Here is a 22,973-nt window from a genome sequence, read left to right on the forward strand (position 1 = left end):
CAGTCCAGGGTACCAGCGACAGGTGGTGATGTGGTCTGGCCGGCCTGGAGGCAATGGTGAATCTCTCTCCCAGGTGAGGTCCGTAAGCCTTCCTGCTCGCGCTCATAAGCGAGGTCCTTTCTGCCTGTGGCTCCCTGACAAAGTCCTCTCTCTCCTGTCCTGGGACAGTAACCCGTATGGTGGGCAGTGCGAGCCTTTTTATAGAGTCTCTATCCTGACCCAGGCTCTTCGTGTACTGCTGCACCTTCAGGTGTGGGTGCGGGCAAATTACATAAAGTCCTTTGCCCTCCAGTTCTGCTGTGTGACCTGAAATACAACACAACCACGGGCTCCCATGCCAACAGCGAGTGGAGTTGATACCAAAAAGTTTTATTTTGGTCTCATCTGACCACATGACCTTCTCCCATTCTCGATCATCCAGATGGTCATTGGCGAACTTTAAATGGGCCTCAACATGTGCTGGTGAGAGCAGGGGGACCTTGCGTGTCCTGCAGGATTTGAATCCATGATGGCATAGTGTGTTACGAACAGTAATGTTTGATACTGCGGTCCCAGCCCTTTTCAGGTCATTGACCAGGTCCTCCGTATAGATTTAGGCTGATTTCTTTCACAAAATCATCCTTACCCACTGAGGTGAGATCTTGCATAGAGCCCCAGACTGAGAAAGATTGACAGTCATCTTGTTTTTCTTCCATTTTTTAATAATTTATTCACACTGCAGGGCTGGAATCATAAGAGACTGCAGAGCGGGATCTCGTGCCGCGCATGTGCGCAGGCGCAGTAAGCAAGGCATCAAGTGATGTCAGTGGTCGGGCAGCGCGAACTGCGCATGCCCAAGGCAGAATATGACAGCGCAGACACCTGGAGAACTGAATAATGCTGAGGAAGCGGCGCACGGCTCGCAGAGGGACGGATGTGGTGCATCTGGATTAGGGGGGAATTTAAAAAGCGATAATTTCTGCAGTGCAACGAACAATAACTAAAAGAGCCACCTTGTCAGAATGCAGCATTAGTGCTGCACAAGATGGCTCTTTTAGTTACTAACGCCTGGGGGGGGTGACAGGTTCCCTTTAACAACTGCCAATAAACTTGTTAACAGCAGTCATGTAGTTTGTAGAAACCCCAGCAGGGCTAAAGTCCTGAGGGTGATGGTTATATATAACAGTTGATACCCTGGTGCATCAGTCCCAATTGTTTTTTAGAAATTATTAGCCATTTAACCCCTTAAATGCAGCTACCATTAATGACAGTGGCATTAAGATGGTTAAAAGAAATTAAGGATTCCCTTTTTAACCCCATCAGCACCCCACATTTGCACCGCAGTACATGAAACCAACGTTCAAAGTAAAAAATATTCAAGTTCAACAGTGGGTGTACTGTAAGTAAAAAACAAGTAAAAACAATAACACTGTAAAAATGTAAAAAAAAAAGAAACAAACAAAAAAAGAAAAACAAAAAAATCGCCACTAAATAAGTAGCTTTTGAGTAAACACAAAAGATTAACAATGTACACAGAATTTATATCACCGCATATTTATTCAGTTTAAAGAAAGAAATAAAAAACACTCAAAAAGTAACTTTTTAATTATACTGACACACATAAAAGATAATATACAGCCATTAAAAGTCGTATGTAGAAAAAATGGTATCAGTCAAAACATGAACTTGTCCCACAAAGAACCATCCCTCGTATTACTGCGAGTGGGTGTAAGAGGGTGGTGCTGTTATGGACAGTAAGGAACACGCTGTCTCTTTAAGAGACTGCACCCCCTTGTCCGGTGTGATGGAATGTTCTGCTTCTCTCCTACAATAGACTGTGTGAATGAACTGGACTGAGCAGAGGGTGGGGGTGGAGCCTGGACAGCGTTTGAGAACTGAAGCTGCTGCAGAGAGGACTTTGTGCTGTTTGCTGCAAGAGAGGACCCACAGCCTGTAACGGAGTGGACTTGTCAAATTTGACAGACTTTTCCGGGTCCAGCAAGAGTGGCTGTCCTGTGTGAGTTTGAGAAGCCACGAAGATACTGAGAAAGGGATTTACAGTTTCCAGGAGCTCCTGCAGGACCCCGAAGCAAGGAGAAGACCAAGTTCCACGGAGCTGGCAGAAAGCCATGTCCACCACTGTACTAGACTGCTAGGGGCCCCCCCGTGACTGGATCTGAGACCCCAACATCACCGTGAGTTTGTTCCTGTTTTGTGCACATGTCAGGGCCTAGTGTAGGCTTCAATAGTCAGTACACGGGAGCCGTGTGGCCTGCTTAGTAAAAGCCAGGGAGGTTATATGTAGAGTAGCATCATTATTAGCTTATTGTTTGCATTTGCTTGTGTGGCATATATTGAATCTGTAACAGTTGGAGCACCGTGCTATTTTACGGACAAGCTAAAGAATATAACTCTTGTAAATTATCTTTTTCCTTTGCATTGCATATCTTTTACCCCTGTTTGCATCTTCCTCATCCAGTTCATTCCTTGCCTTCCAATAATTCTACCGTTTGTTGTTTGCACCTCGTCTTGGGTACGGTAGTCTTCCTGCACCGTGGTGGTCCCCCGGCCATCGCTTCATGGGAAAAAAATTTAACATTTACAGCTCTCAGTATGTGACAATGTAAAAATAAAAAGATTTATTTAATATTGCTAAAGTGTGCAAAAGTAGCAAACCATCAACAAAAACTATAAAAATCTGCTATAATCATATTGACCCAAAGTACAAATCAGTCTTATCACTTTTAGTACACAGTGAATGGTGTAAAAAGAATATATAAAAACAATACCTGAATTGCTGTTTTTATGTTCATTCTGTATCCAAAAAATCTGATTAAAAAGCAATCAAAAAATGTAAGATGCTCCAAAATGGTGCTAAAAAAAACCCCTTCAAATGGTCCTGTAAAAAAAGTGATCATACAGCTCTGTCAGTCCAAAAAAAGTTTTAAAAAAAAGTTATACCTCTCAAAGTATGGCAATAAAAAAAATCTTTATAAAATATAATTTTTATTATGTAAAAGTAGAAAACAGAAATAATAATATATAGATATGGTATCACTGTAATCGTACTGACCAGAAGAATAAATCTGTCTTAGCACTTCTTCTGCATAGAAAAGAAAAATAAATATAATTTTTGAACTGCCGTTTCGGCCTTTCCAATCCCTGCTGTGTGCTCAAGCACCAGTTATTGACCACGTATGGGATGTTGTCAGATTCAGGAGAAGTTGACATTAAATTGAGGCATCTATTTTCTTTTACTACCTCTTGTGAAAATTGAAAATTTGAAGCTAAAGCAACATTTTTGTGGGAAAAAAAATGATTTTTCATTCCACTTGGCCTTAAATTTGTGTTCTAAATTTCTTAAATTGCTATAACTAGTTAAAAAGCAAGAAAAGAACGGTTTGTTGAACAGTCAATATTGACTTTAAAGGGATATTCCCAATTTCTTTAATTGGACAGCATGAAAATAAGCAATTTGCACTTGACTTGCTTTTTCTATCTGCTGGCATTCTCCTACAATGAGAGATTAATAGTAGTACACAGCATTTCCATGAAGCCCAGTCTCTAGTGCCTATCCGAGAGTGTGCAGTAGTTTAATTCCATGAGAGGGTTAACTCTTTAGGGAACCCGTCACCAAGTTTGCCCCATATGAAACACAGCCACCACCTTTTATCCCTTATACACAGTATACTAATATGCTGTATATATACCGATCCGGCCTGCCACAAAAGAAAAACATCTTTTATTATACTCACTTGTGGGTCGGTCCAGTCCGAGGTGTGTCGCTGGTCTTGGTCTGGCGCCTTCCTTCAACTTTCGATGCCATCATCCCTCTTCTTGCTTCATGTGGATGTCCTATGTCATCCACACTGTGTCTCCCTCCATCGCGCTCCGTCACTGGCGTACTTCTCTGCCCTGTTGAGGGCAGAGCAAATTCCTGCAGTGTGCATGCTCAAGAAAAAAGCCCCAGAGCATGCACACTGCAGGACTTTACTCTGCCCTAGTCAGGGCAGAGAAGTACGCCAGTGACGGAGCGCGATGCCGGGGACCCTGTGTGGATGACATAGGACATCCACATGATGCAAGAAGGATGATGGCATCGAAAGTTGAAGAAAGGCGCCAGACCAAGACCAGCGACACACACCGGACCGACCGACAGGTGAGTATAATAAAAGATGTTTTTCTTTTGTGGCAGGCCAGATCGGTATATATTCAGCATATTAGTATACTGTGTATGAGGGATAAAAGATGATGGCTGTGTTTCATATGGGGTGCATATAGGGGTGCGCCGGACGGGACAGCCCCGAAGGCGAGTATGATACGTGTTTTTCTTTTGTTGCAGACCAGATCAGGTTCATATACAGCATATTAGTATGCTGTATATAAAGGCGGAAAGGTCGTGGCTGTATCTTATATGGGTCAAACCTGGTGATTGATTTTTATTCAGCAAGTAGCTAACCACCTCCCTCCCGTCCTTCTCATCTTTCCCAGAAATAGTTGTAAATCACTAGAGCAGCAGATTTCTCAGCAGGTCTCTTAGTCCACAGCTCTCTATTCTCACTGTCTGGACCTGTGTATTTGTTAAAATGCCTTTTTATCTCTATGTGTACATACATGGATAACGGTGTACACTTCAGAAGAAACCACAGATAGCTCAATGTGTTATGGAAGGAGGTATGCTGGGGTTTACAGTTCTACTAATGCTACAGTCCTATTCATCAGAGCTGTCACTCAAGAGGAGAGCATTCCCTGCTAAAAAACAGGATGTAAGGAAACTGCAAGGAGATCGCATTGTTCTGAACTGCTCAAGAGACAACTTAAGAATACCCCTTTGCTTTCTGTGTAGCACCTAGAGAGTTAACACATGCCCTGACAGCAGCTTAGAATATTTTGAGAGGTAGGTGTCACTTCTTTCCTTGAAAAAAATTAAAAATTGTTGGCAAAATACAAATCAACTAATAACCTAGAAAACTAAAAAGACGTGTGTAATACGATGGTGACAAAAAGTAGGGACATGGGAAATGCTGCTTACTATTTTCTGTAGTATAATGTCTGGTTTAAAAATATAAGCATTCAGCATTTGAACATTTCAAATTTTTCTAAATTGTCATCAAATTTCAGATATTTTTATAAAAACAAAAAATATTTCAACCTAAATTTACTACTAACATAAAGTACAATTTGCACAAAAATTTCTGGGATGTGTTGAATTATTCCAAAGTCTGTCAAAATTAGCTTTGTCGCTAAGGAGTTAATTAACACATCATAAATTTCAGAAAAAAAGACATAGGGGTACAGTCAGATATTGGCTGCATTGTACTCCAGAATTTGGAGGCAAAAAACTTACAGAATAATGCATTTTTTACCCAGTTACAGTCCAAAAGACTAGACTGGTCCTGCTCCTATACACGAAAATGTAAACTTTCATGAATGCTGAAGATTATTAGATTATGTGGTCATTAGATTGAATTGTAGAACTTGTCTAAACCTCAGCTAAATAATCTTCCGAATTCTTTCCTCCCGTCAATTAGTGAAGCTTCAATGGTTTCATGTGTATTGGCAGTTTTTTTTTATTTCTCCTTAAGTTCATTAGCCTCTCATAATGAATAGAAAAACAATGATGGCCACATTATGCAAGGAAATTGTTGTTTTTCAAATTTCCTCATCTCAGGGGATTAACTATATTAAATTACATTCGAAAATGACCCATCTTTCCGCTGCTGCACTTCTTCTAATAACTATAAGGAGAGAAAATACTGATTATTTATAGGCCTTTGACTCTCTAGTGAGTAATTTTTGCAATAATTATTCAGTGTTTACAAAGCAGAAGCAGCTTATAACAAAAAGACCCTGCAGTTAGGGTATAAATGGAGAATGTCGGTGCTGGTGTCTGTAACTGGAGACCTATGGGCCCTAGGGTAAGATTTGAACATGAGATCCCCAACAACCATCAGGTTTTTGCTTTGATTAGTTGGCCTCTATGAGTCTAATACATTTTTTTAGGTAATATGCCCCCCTCCCTCAAAAAATGAAAAACAAATAAAAAAAGCTCAAATATACAACCCCTGGCAAAAATTATGGAATCACCGGCCTTGAAAGATGTTCACAAAGCTGCCACTAGGAATTTCAGGGCCCCATACTGGCATCATTTTTGGGGCCCCCTTGAGACTCTGCCCAGGCTCCACCCCAGCCCCGCCTCCACCCCTTGAACTGTTCAGTCTCATCGCTCTCTTAGAAAAACTCCACTTCTCACCAATCACACATTAACAGTTCCTATCACCAGATCACACATAGCCAGAAGCTTTTGTTTTAGCCAAAGGATATTTTTAATCTGCTATGACGATAAGCTAACCTCTTTTGGCTGGGCCCTACTCTATTTTAAAGGGAACCTGTCACCCCCAAAATCGACGATGAGCTAAGCCCACCATCATCAGGGGCTTTCTGGAATGCTGTAGATAAGCCCCCGATGTATCCTGAAAGATACGAAAAAGAGGTTAGATTATACTCACCCAGGAGCGGTCCCGCTGTGGTGGGCTTTGCGGTCCGGTTCGGGGCCTCCCATCTTCTTAGGATGACGTCCGGGTGTCTCTGACCTTTCCCGTCGCCTGCGCACTGCAGTACTTTGCTCTGCCCTCAACAGGGCAGACAAAGTACGCCTGCGCCGGAGCCGCAGTGTGAAGACAAGAAGTGGACGTCATCGTAAGAAGATGGGAGGCCCCGGACCAGATTGCGAAGCCCATCGGACCGGACTGCAGCAGGACCGCCCCTGGGTGAGTATAATATAACCTCTTTTTCTCATCTTTCAGGATACATCGAGGGCTTATCTACAGCATTCCAGAATGCTGTAGATAAGCCCCTGATGCTGGTGGGCTTAGCTCATCATCGATTTTGGGGTGACAGGTTCCCTTTAACCTATTAAACATTTGTCAAAATATGCAATACAATGTAGGTATATTTTTATTTATTTTTCAATTTTTAAAATGACCAATAATACCACATACGAGGGACAAATACCACAACACCATGACCAGACACCATAGTAACACCACATAGTGACCTATAATGCCATCTACAAGGAACAAATACCACCATACCATGTCCACACCCCATATTACCACCACAGTGACCGAACAATATCACAAACGGGACAAATACCACCGCACCATGTCCAGACAACATATTTCCACCACATGGTGACAAACTACATACAAGGAACAAATACCAACACAACATGACCAGACCACATTTTACCACCACATAGTGACCAAATAATAGCACATACAAGGAACAAATACCGCCACACTATGGCCGGACAACATATTACTACCACATTGTGACTGAATAGTACAATACTGATCATTAATAAAAAAAATACTATCACGATAAGTGCCATTATACACAGGAGATCTGTACTTAGTATTCCGTGTCTGTGTACAGGTAATACAGTGATCACTGATGCCATTATACACAGGACTGTATATAGTGTACAGGTAATACAGTGATCACTAGTGACATTATGCATAAGAGCTCTGTATATAGTATCAGTGTACAGGTAATAAAGTGATCATCAGTGACATTATACACAGGAGCTCTGTATACAGTATACAGTGTATGGTGTCAGTGTACAAGTAACACACTGACTCACCAGTGACGTCTCTAGCTGAAGTCCTTCATCTTTGCGTTTCTTTTTAATCCAGCGCAGACCACCATCACTTCTTTCAGCCAGGACTCGTCTCTGCATAAAATAACACAGTTATCTAGAGCACAATTTCCAGAGCACATTCCCCACTTTTTCCCTTTCTTCTACACTACACATCTGATTTACAGACGTTCACCCACCATTAATATATACTGTAATTGGTTATTATGCAACCCACCATTCCAAATATAAATTATAATCCGCCACTATGCCCCCACTATCTGTACATAGCCACTTTCCCCATTTATTATATAAATTAATTAGCACCTGTACTCTTTCCCCCAATTCATTACCAGTCACTTTATCTTCAATGCCCCCCACTATGTACCTCCTGCTCTAACTTACCCTGATTCATTATAGTTACATGCCCCTTCTGCCTCAAATCATTGTCATGTCTTCTCTCTCTCCCACCCTCTATTCATTATCAACTGCTCTTCCCCACCCTCAAAATTCATTATTTGCTCTCCTCGCCTTCAATACACCATTTGTTCTCCCTACCCCCACCTTCAATTCAATTGCTGTCCACCGTCCCTCACACTCACTTGATGTGCAGTCCCCATCACCCCCACTTCATCATTTGCAGTCCACCGTACTTCATCATTTACAGTCTAATATCCCCCCTTCACTTCATCTGCAGTCCCCCTTACTTCATCATTTGCAGCCCCCTATCATTTCATCATGTGCAGTACCCCCTCAAACACACTTTATCATCTGCAGTCCCCATCACCTCTACATCATCATTTGCAATCCCCATCACCCCCACATCATCATTTGCAGTCCCCATCAGCCCCACTTCATCATTTGCAGTCCCCATCACCTCCACATCATCATTTGCAGTCCCCATCACCCCCACATCATCATTTGCAGTCCCCATCACTCCCACTTCATCATTTGCAGTCCACCTTACTTCATCATTTGCAGCCCCTATCATTTCATCATGTGCAGTACCCCCTCAAACACACTTTATCATCTGCAGTCCCCATCACCTCCACATAATCATTTGCAATCCCCATCACCCCCACATCATCATTTTCTGTCCCCATCACCTCCGCTTCATCATTTGCAGTCCACCTTACATCATCATTTGCAGTCCCCAATCCCCCTTCACTTCATCTGCAGCCCACCCTTTCTTCATCATTTGCAGCCCCCTATCATTTCATCATGTGCAGCACCCCCTCAAACACACTTCATCGTCTGCAGTCTCACTCCCCCCACCTCACCCATTTAAAAAAACAAAAACGTTTTTTATACTTACCTCAGTCGTTCCTGGGCGTCTAGTGTTTTCAGCAGTGAAGCAGCAGCTAGAATGTATGGGCTGCTGAGAGGACCTGAAAGGAGCCCATACATTCTAGCACATTCACAACTGAGATTGCTAGAATGTATGAACTATAGTCAGGACCTGCAGGGAACCCATAAATTCTAGCTACAGCCGAGCAGGAGCTGCGCAGCCGACTAGGTAAGATGGCCGTGGACAGCTCCAAAAAGGCTCCGATCAGCAGAAGCACAAGAGTGGGGCCCCGGATCTGCGGGCCCCTCTGTGTACTGCTGCTGACCGGGCCCCATACAGCAGTAAGGGCAGTAATGCCCTGATGGCGGCCTTGGATGTTCATTCAGTTGTTTAATTTTGAAGAAAAAAATCAGATCACAGACATGGCACAAAACTAAAGTCATTTCAAATGGCAACTTTCTGGCTTTAAGAAACACTAAAAGAAATCAAGAACAAAAAATGTGGTAGTCAGTAATGGTTACTTTTTTAACTAAGCATATGGAAAAATTATGGAATCACTCAATTCTGAGGAAAAAATTATGGAATCACCCTGTAAATTTTCATACCCAAAAATAACACCTGTATCAAATTAGATCTGCTCGTTAGTCTGCATATAAAAAGGAGTGATCACACCTTGGAGAGCTGTTGCACCAAGTGGACTGACATGAATCATGGCTCTAACACAAGAGATGTCAATTGAAACAAATGAGAGGATTATCAAACGCTTAAAAGAGGGTAAATCATCATGCAATGTTGCAAAAGATGTTGGCTGCTCACAGTCTGCTGTGTCTAAAATCTGGACCAAATACAAACAACATGGGAAGGTTGTTAAAGGCAAACATACTGGAAGACCAAGGAAGACATCAAAGCATCAAGACCGGAAACTTAAAGCAATATGTCTCCAAAACAGGAAATGCACAACAAAACAAATGAGGAACGAATGGGTGGAAACTGGAGTCAACGTCTGTCACTGAACTGATAGAAAACGCCTAACGGAAATGGGATTTACATACAGAAAAGCTAAACGAAAGCCATCATGAACACCTTACAGAAAAAAACAAGGCTACAATGGGCTAAGGAAAAGCAATCGTGGACTGTGGATGACTGGATGAAAGTCGTATTCAGTGATGAATCACGAATCTGCATTGGGCAAGGTGATGATGCTGGAACTTTTGTTTGGTGCCGTTCCAATGAGATTTATAAAGATGACGGCCTGAAGCGAATATGCAAATTTCCACAGTCATTGATGATATGGGGCTGCATGTTAGGTAAAGGCACTGGGGAGATGGCTGTCATTACATCTTCAATAAATGCACTAGTTTATATTGATTTTTGGACACTTTTCTTATCCCATCAATTGATAGGATGTTTGGGGATGATTAAATCATTTTTCAAGATGATAATGCATCCTGCCATAGAGCAAAAGCTGTGAAAACATTCCTTGAGAAAAGACACATAAGGTCAATGTCATGGCCTGCAAATAGTCCGGATCTCAATCCAATTGAAAATCTTTGGTGGAAGTTGAAGAAAATGGTCCATGACAAGGCTCCAATCTGCAAAGCTGATCTGGCAACAGCAATCAGAGAAAGTTGTAGCCAGATTGATGAAAAGTATTGTTTGAGACTCATTAAGTCCATGCCTCAGAGACTGCAAGCTGTTATAAAAGCCAGAGGTGGTGCAACAAAATATTAGTAATGTTGTGGAGTGTTTTTTGTTTATTTGTTTTTCATGATTCCATAATTTTTTCCTCAGAATTGAGTGATTCCATAATTTTTTTCCTATGCTTGGTTAAAAAATTTAACCGTTACTGACTACCACATTTTTTGTTTTTGATTTATTTTAGTGTTTCTTAAAGTCAGAAAGTTGCCACTTGAAATTACTTTAGTTTTGTGCCATGTCTGATCTGATTTTTTTCTACAAAATTAAACAACTGAATGAACATCCTCCAAGGCCGGTGATTCCATAATTTTTGCCAGGGGTTGTATAAACAACACAGTCTAACAGTTAGCAGACAATATAAGTAAATATACCACCAGGCTGGTACTTAACAAAGGTTACTATTAGAGATGAGTGGACCCGCGGAAGTTCCAAAGTTCAGTTTGGGTAACAGAGCTGTACTCGCACTTTAACTCGAACCCAAATCCCATTGAAAACAATGGGAACCCAAACTTTTGATCTGGAAAATATTCTCCCTGTCTCCTTCCCCCGGAACTCCGAAAATTGCAACGGACTTCCGGGAGAAGTCAGTGATTGGCGATTAGCACCAGACCCTAACTGTCCGTTATGAACCCAAACTTTTAAGTTTGGGTGCACTTCAACTCTAGTTACTATACTAACATCAATTCTACCAACAATGCCGCTATATAAGGAACAAATATTACCGCCACACAACGACCACATATTACTACCACATAGCAGCCGAATAATAATACCATATTGATCAACTTTTTCACTTTATATCCATGTTTCCTTGAAATAGAGCCCTACACAGTAATAAATCCATCCCTCATTGGCATACGCCACCTTTATGCCCACCACAGCTAACACTGTACCCCTTCTATCTCAACACAGTTATTGTGCCCTCTTTGTACCACCACTCAGAAGTCATGAATCATTTGTAGTGCCTGGCTTTACAAATATGCCATCATTCGTGCCCACATATAATATTTACAGTCATGACAGAAAATGTTGGAACTCTTGAAATTGTGCCTGAAACTGAAGTAGTTCTCACAGAAAATGATTGCAATTACACATAGATTATTTCCTTTGAGTGTATTGGAACAACACAAAAAAACTGAGAAAACAAGGTAAATTGGACAGAATATCGCACAGAACCCCCAAAATGGGCCAGACAAAAATTGTTGGCACCCTCAATTTTTGGTTGCCCACCCTTTGGAATAAATACTTGGAATCAACTGCTTCCTATAACCAACAACAAGCTTCTTATACCTCTCAGCTGGAATTTTGGACCACTCTTCCTTTGCCAACTGCTCCAGGTTTCTCATATTTGAAGCGTGCCTTCTCACAACAGCAATTTTAAAGGGAACCTGTCACCCCGTTTTTTGAAGATGAGCTAAAAATACCGTTAAATAGGGGCAGAGCTGGGCGTTACATTAGTGTCTTTGTGTGCCTTTATAACCTACCTAAGCTGCCGAAATACCTTTGTAAAGTCGCCGTTTTGTGCTGTCACTCACGCTGGTCTGGTCATATGGGCGTGGTGACAGCGCTGTTTCTCCCCCAGAAACCTGTTCATCATTACGTTGGTGGCGTAGTGGTGTGCGCATGTCCAAAGTGAAGATCCACTGCCCAGGAGATTAAAAACAGCGCGGTCTTCGCTATTCGCCGTTTACCGGTGGGCGCGGCCATCTTTCCTGTGGCCGCGCGTGCGCAGATGGAGCGCTCTGCTGCCCGGGGCTTCAGGAAAATGGCCGCCGCGATCTCCATCTGCGCACGCGCGGAATCCTGCGGCCATTTTCCTGAAGCCCCGGGCAGCAGAGCGCTCCATCTGCGCACGCGCGCCCACAGGAAAGATGGCCGCGCCCACCGGTAAACGGCGAATAGCGAAGACCGCGCTGTTTTGAATCTCCTGGGCAGTGGATCTTCGCTTTGGACATGCGCACACCACTACACCACCAACGTAATGATGAGCAGGTTTCTGGGGAAGAAACAGCGCTGTCACCACGCCCATATGACCAGACCAGCGTGAGTGACAGCAGAAAATGGCAACTTTACAAAGGTATTTTGGCAGCTTAGGTAGGTTATAAAGGCACACAAAGACACTAATGTAATGCCCAGCTCTGCCCCTATTTAACGGTATTTTTAGCTCATCTTCAAAAAATGGGGTGACAGGTTCCCTTTAAGACTGCTCTGTCTTCATACACGTTGATACAGTGTGCAATCTAACATACAGCATAATCCACTTCTGTCTTCCAAAATAAGCAGACCGTTCTCTGTAGTCTAACTTGTTTATTGGTGAGCAGATATAGAACATGTGGTAAAACTATAAGAATACAAACAACATAGGTAGGTATTGGGCAAATAATCACACAGCTGGCACTTTACAATTAACAGGAAAGTATACAGTATGATGCAAACTTTAACATGGAAATACACAGATCTCTAATAATCACATCTCCTATGTACTGCTGCTATGCAGTTAATCACATTTCTGTACAATACTGTATTGCAAGAAAAGAGATACTAATCTTACCAGATATGCTTTACCAGATAGCAAACAAATTGGAGCAGTTACAAGAGGGAGAACAAACACGTGTGTCCCAGGAAGTATAAAGAAGAAAATGGAGTTTCTTCTACCCAGCATACACTGCTTTAATCCAACAATGCAACACTCTATCTGCAGTTAAAGACACAAACTATAAATTCAGCCACCACTAGATGGTGCTATAATGCAACAAACAGCACATAAACACAAACATTGCCTCCATTCAGAGGGGCAGAACAAAGACCTCTCCACAAGTGTTCAGTGGGATTTAGATCTGGACTCTTGCTGGCCATCTCAGAACTCTTCAGTGCTTTGTTTCCATCCATTTCTGGATGCTTCTTAAAGTATGTTTGGGGCCATTGTCCTGCTGGAAGACCCATGACCTACTGTAGGACACAAACCCAGCTTTCTGACACTTTGCACTACATTGCAACCCAACATCCTTTGGTAATCTTCAGATTTCATAATGCCTTGCATATAGTCAAGGCAACCAGTGCCAGAGGCAACAAACTAAAACATCTTTGATCTCCTACCATATTTGACTGAAGGTACTGTGTTTGTAGGCCTCATTCCGTTTTAGGTAAACCCTAGAATGATGTGCTTTACCAAAAAGCTCTATTTGGTCCAAAAGACGCTTTCCCAGAAAGATTTTCGCTTACTCGCATACATTTTGGAAAACTGCAGTCTAGCATATTTATGTTTCTGTGCCAGCAGTGGAGTCCTCATAGGTCTCCTGCAATAGAGTTTAATATCATTAAAATGTTGACGGATAGTTCACGCCGACACTGGTGCACCGTGAACCTGCAGGACAGCTTGAATTTCTTTGGAGCTTTATTGGGGCTGCTTAGCCACCATCCAGACAATCTTGCATTGCAATCTTTTATAAATTTTTCTCTGCTGTCCCTGTCCTGGGACATTAGTTCCAGTGATGGGTTGTAAACATCTTGATTATGTTGCACACCATGGAAAAAGAAACATAAGGATCTCTGGAGATGGACTTGCAACCTTGAGATTGTTGATATTTTTCAACAATTTTGGTTCTCAAGCCCTCAGACAGTTCTCTTCTCATCTTTCTGTTCTCTATGCTTAGTGTTGAACAAAAAGACGCACGCAAAGATTTCCCACACCTGTTATTTGCCGCAGGTGCGTTTGAACAAGCATCTGGAAGGTGCCAACAATTAGGTCTGGCCCATTTTTGAGGATTGTGGGAAATTATGTCCAATTTGCCTTTTTTATCTGTTTTTTGGAGTTCTTCCAATACACACAAAGGAAATAAATATGTGTATAACAAAACATGTCTAATTGTAATCATTTTCTAGGAGAAATACCTCATGTGATGGAACAAGACTTTCGGCCATGACTGTATGTCCCATATAATAATTATGTCTCTTTGAGGCCCCCTTACAATATCTGTGTTCACCTTTGTTAAAATGGTAATTATGTACTCCATATTATAGATATAGGTATCCCCTTTTGCCCTCATACAATAAAATGTCCTCATAGAATAACAGTAATTCCCCTTTTGCCTCATAAAATAATAATAATGCCCTCTTTGCCTGATATAATAATAATGCCCTTATTGCCCCTTCAAACAAGTAATGTCCCCTCATTGTGTATGTTCCAATTTTCAATAAAAAAAATAATACTCAAACCACCCCACTCCATGGACAAGAGGTGAGTGTTGTGAATTTGGATTCTGGGCTCCCCCGGTGGCTACTGGTGGAATTGAACTTGTGTCATCATCTTTCCTGTTCACCTGTTCTCATCAGATCTGGGTGTCGCTATATAACCTGGCTTCTCTGTTAGTTGCTTGCCGGTCATCAATGTTATCAGAAGCCTCTCTGTGCTTGTTCCTGCTCCCAGACATCTACTAGATAAGTTGGACTTTCGTCCTTGTTTGTTTTTGTTTTTTGGTTCCAGTTCACAGCTGCAGTTTCGTTACTGTGTCTGGAAAGCTCTTGTTGATCAGGAATTGCCACTCTGGTATTATGAGTTAATGCCAGAGTCCTAAAGTAATTTCTGGATGGTGTTTTGTTAGGGTTTTCTACTGACCATGAAAGTGTGCTTTCTGTCTTCTGCTATCTAGAAAGCGGACCTCAAATTTGCTAAAACTATTTTCCTGCTGCGTTTGTTATTTCATCTAAAATCACCACCAATATATGTGGGGGGCCTCTGTCTCCTTTTTGGGCATTTCTCTAGAGGTGAGTCAGGTCTTATATTTCCCTCTGCTAGCATTATTTAGTTCTCCGGCCGGCGCTGGGCATATAGGGATAAAAAGTAGGACATGCTACCTGGCTACTTCTAGTTGTGCGGTAAGGTTTAGTTCATGGTCAGTACAGTTACCATCTTCCAAGAGCTTGTTCCTATATAGGCTTATGCTAGTTCTCTGGCCATGGAGATCATGACAGTTTGACCGGCCCACTAAAGGGTTAAAATCCTTGGCTGAGAAAGGAGAGAAATAAGAAGTCTGCTGAGAGTTTTTTTTTTTTTTTTTTTTTGTGCTCTTAATTGGATCACTTGCCAGTCTGTCTATGCTGCAGTCTTTCTTTTTTTTCTCTCTCCTTCTAATCTTTGAATGGCTCTGTGTTCACCTGTCTATAATGGATCTTCAGAGTGTAATTGCAGGTTTGAATAATCTCGCCACGAAAGTACAAAGTTTGCAAGATTTTGTTGTTCATGCTCCGGTATCAGAGCCGAGAATTCCTTTGCCGGAATTCTTCTCAGGGAATAGATCTGGCTTTCAGAATTTTAGAAATAATTGCAAGTTATTTTTGTCCCTGAAATCTCGTTCTGCTGGAGACCCTGCACAGCAGGTTGGGATTGTGATTTCCTTGCTCCGCGGCGACCCTCAAGACTGGGCTTTTTCATTGGCACCAGGGGATCCTGCGTTGCGCAATGTGGATGCGTTTTTTCTGGCCTTGGGGTTGCTCTATGAGGAACCTCATTTGGAACTTCAGGCAGAAAAAACTTTGATGTCCCTATCGCAGGGGCAAGATGAAGCTGAAATTTACTGCCAAAGATTCCGTAAATGGTCTGTGCTTACTCAGTGGAATGAGTGTGCCTTGGCGGCTACTTTCAGAGAGGGTCTCTCTGATGCCATTAAGGATGTTATGGTGGGGTTCCCTGTGCCTGCGGGTCTGAATGAGTCCATGACAATGGCCATTCAGATCGATAGGCGTCTGCGGGAGCGCAAACCAGTGCACCATCTGGCGGTGTCCACTGAGAAGACGCCAGAAAGCATGCAGTGTGATAGAATTCTGTCCAGAAGCGAGCGGCAGAATTTTAGACGGAAAAATGGGTTGTGTTTCTATTGTGGGGATTCTACTCATGTTATATCAGCATGCTCTAAGCGTACTAAAAAGCTTGATAAATCCGTTTCCATTGGCACTTTACAGTCTAAATTTATTTTGTCTGTGACCCTGATTTGCTCTTTGTCATCTATTACCACGGACGCCTATATCGACTCTGGCGCCGCTTTGAGTCTTATGGATTGGTCCTTTGCCAATCGTTGTGGGTATGATTTAGAGCCTTTGGAGACTCTTATTCCTCTGAAGGGGATTGACTCCACCCCATTGGCTAATAATAAACCACAATACTGGACACAAGTAACTATGCGTATTAATCCGGATCACCAGGAGACTATTCGTTTTCTGGTGCTGTATAATCTACATGATGATTTGGTGCTAGGATTGCCATGGCTGCAGTCTCACAACCCAGTCCTTGACTGGAGAGCTATGTCTGTGTTGAGCTGGGGATGTAGGGGGACTCATGGGGACGTACCTTTGGTTTCCATTTCATCATCTATTCCCTCTGAAATCCCTGAGTTCCTGTCTGATTATCGTGACGTCTTTGAAGAACCCAAGCTGGGTTCACTACCTCCGCACCGTGAGTGCGATTGTGCTATAGATTTAATTCCGGGTAGTAAATACCCAAAGGGTCGTTTATTTAATCTGTCTGTGCCTGAACATGCTGCTATGCGAGAATATATAAAGGAGTCCTTGGAAAAGGGACATATTCGTCCATCGTCATCTCCCTTAGGAGCCGGTTTTTTCTTTGTGTCAAAAAAAGACGGCTCTTTGAGACCATGTATTGATTATCGGCTTTTGAATAAAATCACGGTTAAATATCAATACCCATTGCCGTTGCTGACTGATTTGTTTGCTCGCATAAAGGGGGCCAAGTGGTTCTCTAAGATTGATCTCCGTGGGGCGTATAATTTGGTGCGGATCAGGCAGGGGGATGAGTGGAAAACCGCATTTAATACGCCCGAGGGCCACTTTGAGTATTTGGTGATGCCTTTTGGTCTTTCTAATGCCCCTTCAGTCTTCCAGTCCTTTATGCATGATATTTTCCGCGATTTTTTGGATAAATTTATGATAGTGTATCTGGATGATATTCTGATTTTTTCGGATGACTGGGACTCTCATGTCCAGCAAGTTAAGAGGGTTTTTCAGGTTTTGCGGTCTAATTCTCTGTGTGTCAAGGGTTCTAAGTGCGTATTTGGGGTTCAGAGAATTTCCTTTTTGGGATATATTTTTTCTCCCTCTTCCATTGAGATGGATCCTGTCAAGGTTCAAGCTATTTGTGATTGGACGCAGCCCTCTTCTCTTAAAAGTCTTCAGAAATTTTTGGGCTTTGCCAACTTTTATCGTCGATTTATTTCTGGTTTTTCGGATGTCGTTAAGCCATTGACCGATTTGACTAGACAGGGTGCTGATGTTGCTAATTGGTCCCCTGATGCTGTGGAGGCCTTTCAGGAGCTTAAGCGCCGTTTTTCTTCTGCCCCTGTGTTGCGTCAGCCTGATGTGGCTCTTCCTTTTCAGGTTGAGGTCGACGCTTCTGAGATCGGAGCTGGGGCAGTGTTGTCGCAGAAAAGTTCTGACTGCTCCGTGATGAGGCCTTGTGCCTTCTTTTCCCGTAAATTTTCGCCCGCTGAGCGGAATTATGATGTTGGGAATCGGGAGCTTTTGGCCATGAAGTGGGCGTTTGAGGAGTGGCGCCATTGGCTTGAGGGGGCCAGACATCAGGTGGTGGTATTGACTGACCACAAAAATTTGATTTATCTTGAGACCGCCAGGCGCCTGAATCCTAGACAGGCGCGCTGGTCATTATTTTTTTCTCGGTTTAATTTTGTGGTGTCATACCTACCGGGTTCTAAGAATGTTAAGGCGGATGCCCTTTCTAGGAGTTTTGAGCCTGATTCACCCGGCAACTCTGAGCCCACAGGTATCCTTAAGGATGGAGTTATTTTGTCAGCCGTTTCTCCAGACCTGCGGCGGGCCTTGCAGGAGTTTCAGGCGGATAGACCGGATCGTTGTCCGCCTGATAGGCTGTTTGTTCCTGATGATTGGACCAGTAGAGTCATCTCTGAGGTGCATTCTTCTGCATTGGCAGGTCATCCTGGAATTTTTGGTACCAGGGATTTGGTGGCAAGATCCTTCTGGTGGCCTTCCCTGTCACGAGATGTGCGAGGCTTTGTGCAGTCTTGTGACGTTTGTGCTCGGGCCAAGCCTTGTTGTTCTCGGGCTAGTGGATTATTGTTGCCCTTGCCTATTCCTAAGAGGCCTTGGACGCACATCTCGATGGATTTTATTTCAGATCTGCCTGTTTCCCAGAAGATGTCTGTCATCTGGGTGGTGTGTGACCGTTTTTCTAAGATGGTCCATTTGGTTCCCCTGCCCAAATTGCCTTCTTCTTCCGAGTTGGTTCCCCTGTTTTTTCAAAATGTTGTTCGTTTGCATGGTATTCCTGAGAATATCGTTTCTGACAGAGGAACCCAATTTGTGTCTAGATTTTGGCGGGCATTCTGTGCTAGGATGGGCATAGATTTGTCTTTTTCGTCTGCTTTTCACCCTCAGACTAATGGCCAGACCGAGCGGACTAATCAGACCCTGGAGACATATCTGAGGTGTTTTGTGTCTGCTGACCAGGATGATTGGGTTGCTTTTTTGCCATTGGCGGAGTTCGCCCTCAATAATCGGGCCAGCTCTGCCACCTTGGTGTCCCCGTTTTTCTGTAATTCGGGGTTCCATCCTCGATTTTCCTCCGGTCAGGTGGAATCCTCGGATTGTCCTGGAGTGGATGCGGTGATGGAGAGATTGCATCATATCTGGGGGCAGGTGATGGACAATTTGAAGTTGTCCCAGGAGAAGACTCAGCTTTTTGCCAACCGTCACCGTCGTGTTGGTCCTCGGCTTTGTGTTGGAGATTTGGTGTGGTTGTCTTCTCGTTTTGTCCCTATGAGGGTCTCATCTCCTAAGTTTAAGCCTCGGTTCATCGGTCCGTATAAAATATTGGAGATTCTTAACCCTGTTTCCTTCCGTTTAGACCTCCCTGCATCCTTTTCTATTCATAACGTTTTTCATCGGTCGTTATTGCGCAGGTATGAGGCACCGGTTGTGCCTTCCGTTGAGCCTCCTGCTCCGGTGTTGGTTGAGGGTGAGTTGGAGTACGTTGTGGAGAAAATCCTAGACTCCCGTGTTTCCAGACGGAGACTCCAGTATCTGGTCAAGTGGAAGGGATACGGCCAGGAGGATAATTCTTGGGTCACTGCATCTGATGTTCATGCCTCCGATCTGGTTCGTGCCTTTCATAGGGCCCATCCTGATCGCCCTGGTGGTTCTGGTGAGGGTTCGGTGCCCCCTCCTTGAGGGGGGGGTACTGTTGTGAATTTGGATTCTGGGCTCCCCCGGTGGCTACTGGTGGAATTGAACTTGTGTCATCATCTTTCCTGTTCACCTGTTCTCATCAGATCTGGGTGTCGCTATATAACCTGGCTTCTCTGTTAGTTGCTTGCCGGTCATCAATGTTATCAGAAGCCTCTCTGTGCTTGTTCCTGCTCCCAGACATCTACTAGATAAGTTGGACTTTCGTCCTTGTTTGTTTTTGTTTTTTGGTTCCAGTTCACAGCTGCAGTTTCGTTACTGTGTCTGGAAAGCTCTTGTTGATCAGGAATTGCCACTCTGGTATTATGAGTTAATGCCAGAGTCCTAAAGTAATTTCTGGATGGTGTTTTGTTAGGGTTTTCTACTGACCATGAAAGTGTGCTTTCTGTCTTCTGCTATCTAGAAAGCGGACCTCAAATTTGCTAAAACTATTTTCCTGCTGCGTTTGTTATTTCATCTAAAATCACCGCCAATATATGTGGGGGGCCTCTGTCTCCTTTTTGGGCATTTCTCTAGAGGTGAGTCAGGTCTTATATTTCCCTCTGCTAGCATTATTTAGTTCTCCGGCCGGCGCTGGGCATATAGGGATAAAAAGTAGGACATGCTACCTGGCTACTTCTAGTTGTGCGGTAAGGTTTAGTTCATGGTCAGTACAGTTACCATCTTCCAAGAGCTTGTTCCTATATAGGCTTATGCTAGTTCTCTGGCCATGGAGATCATGACAGGTGAGCTTCTCCTCCCTGCAATTTGCGGCCAGGCACGGGCGACGCAATGATGTGATGTTCCAGCACTGCCTTAATTAACCTGTAACTTACCAGAACTAGTGAAGGACAAGGTATCCAAAGGTTCGCTGCTTCGCAAAAGTGTTTAACTGTATCCGCATCATGAGAACGTAGATAGTTAAATGCTTTGTCTGTCTTGGAATCCATGGGTGCCCAAACCCCTCTAGGCCCGGGTCACAAACAAATTCCCTGTAATTGTGATCATAACCATCCCATGATGGTGATGTATTTAGATTCAAGGCCTTCTTTGCTTGGATGTTTGGATGTATACAGAAAAGACAGAGTATTATGTGATCTTGGCCTGGACATTATGAGGTCAATTATGTTGAAGTATCTAAGCAGCTGTTCATCATTATGAAGTAAAAGAATGATGCGATATTGGCCTGGACATCACAAATCACAAACTTATCAGTGCAACAGAAGCTTATTGTGATATTTATGTTGTAGGACTATTTTTGATGCTGTTTATGATGTGATAAAACATGTGACCTTTGTCTGAATGCTTTGACATCACATATGTAAAAGTATGCAACAGCTGCTAATTATGTCATCATAATGTACCATGATGCATTGCCACAATTCATGCACATATATTCCAGTTAAAGATGAGCAGATTGCTTTCCACAACCCTAGTACAGTTATATGAAAAAGTTTGGGCACCCCTATTAATCTAAAGCTTAATGTTTTATAAAAATTGTTTTTTTTGCAACAGCTATTTCAGTTTCATATATCTAATAACTGTTGGACACAGTAATGTTTCTGCCTTGAAATGAGGTGTATTGTACTAACAGAAAATGTGCAATCTGCATTCAAACAAAATTTGACAGGTGCATAAGTATGGGCACCCTTATCATTTTCTTGTTTTAAATACTCCTACCTACTTTTTACTGACTTACTAAAGCACTTTTTTTGGTTTTGTAACCTTATTGAGCTTTGAACTTCATAGCCAGGTGTATGCAATCATGAGAAAAGCTACTTAAAGTGGCCACTTGCAAGTTGTTCTCCTGTTTGAATCTCATCTGAAGAGTGGCATCATGGGCTCCTCAAAACAACTGTCAAATGATCTGAAAACAAAGATTATTCAACATAGTTGTTCAGGGGAAGGATACAAAAAGCTGTCTAAGAGATTTAACCTGTCAATATCCACTGTGAGGAACATAGTAAGGAAATGGAAGAACACAGGTACAGTTCTTGTTAAGGCCAGAAGTGGCAGGCCAAGAAAAACATCAGAAAGGCAGAGAAGAAGAATGGTGAGATCAGTCAAGGACAATCCTCAGACCACCTCCAGAGAGCTGCAGCATCAACTTGCTGCAGATGGTGTCACTGTGCATCGGTCAACTATATAACGCACTTTGCACAAGGAGAAGCTGTATGGGAGAGTGATGCGAAAGAAGCCGTTTCTGCAAGCACGCCACATACAGAGTCGGCTGAGGTATGCAAAAGCACATATGGAGAAGCCAATTTCTTTTTGGAAGAAGGTCCTGTGGACTGATGAAACCAAGATTGAGTTGTTTGGTCATACAAAAAAGGCGTTATGCATTGCGGCAAAAAAACACAGCATTCCAAGAAAAACACTTGCTACCCACAGTAAAATTTGGTGGAGGTTCCATCATGCTTTGGGGCTGTGTGGCCAATGCCGGCACCGGGAATCTTGTTAAAGTTGAGGGACGCATGGATTCCTCTCAGTATCAGCAGATTCTTGACAATAATGTTCATGAATCAGTGACAAAGTTGAAGTTACGCAGGGGATGGATCTTTCAGCAAGACAATGATCCAAAACACCGCTCCAAATCTACTCAGGCATTCATGCAGAGGAACAATTACACTGTTCTGGAATGGCCATCCCAGTCCCCAGACCTGAATATCATTGAACCTCATTTCAAGGCAGAAACATTACTGTGTCCAACAGTTATTAGATATATGAAACTTAAATAGCTGTTGCAAAAAAAACAATTTTTATAAAACATTAAGCTTAAGATTAATAGGGGTGCCCAAACTTTTTCATATAACTGTACACGATCCAGGTCAGTGCTCTCTGGCCATGGACAGGAGGTGCACAAATTTACGAGACTTCCGGTTTCCTTGGTGGAGTGTTTTACTTACTGACCAGGCGTGGCATCATCCATGTGGCATGTGGCATGTGAGCAGGTTGTGGGATGCAGTGACGGACAGGAGGCAGAGCAAGGGTTAACAATTTTAATTAACACTGAATTTCTCCTCGCAGGGAGATAAATGGTTAACAGGGGTAGACAGTTCAAAACGTGAATAAGAGGCAGGGTTAAAGAACAGTGGAAAAGGTATTAACAGTTCTTGTTGGGTCAAATTATCCTGTCAGTCGTTTCCTAGAATGTGGTGGACC

Source organism: Ranitomeya variabilis, chromosome 5 (assembly GCF_051348905.1).
Source record: "Ranitomeya variabilis isolate aRanVar5 chromosome 5, aRanVar5.hap1, whole genome shotgun sequence".
Lineage (NCBI taxonomy): Eukaryota > Metazoa > Chordata > Amphibia > Anura > Dendrobatidae > Ranitomeya > Ranitomeya variabilis.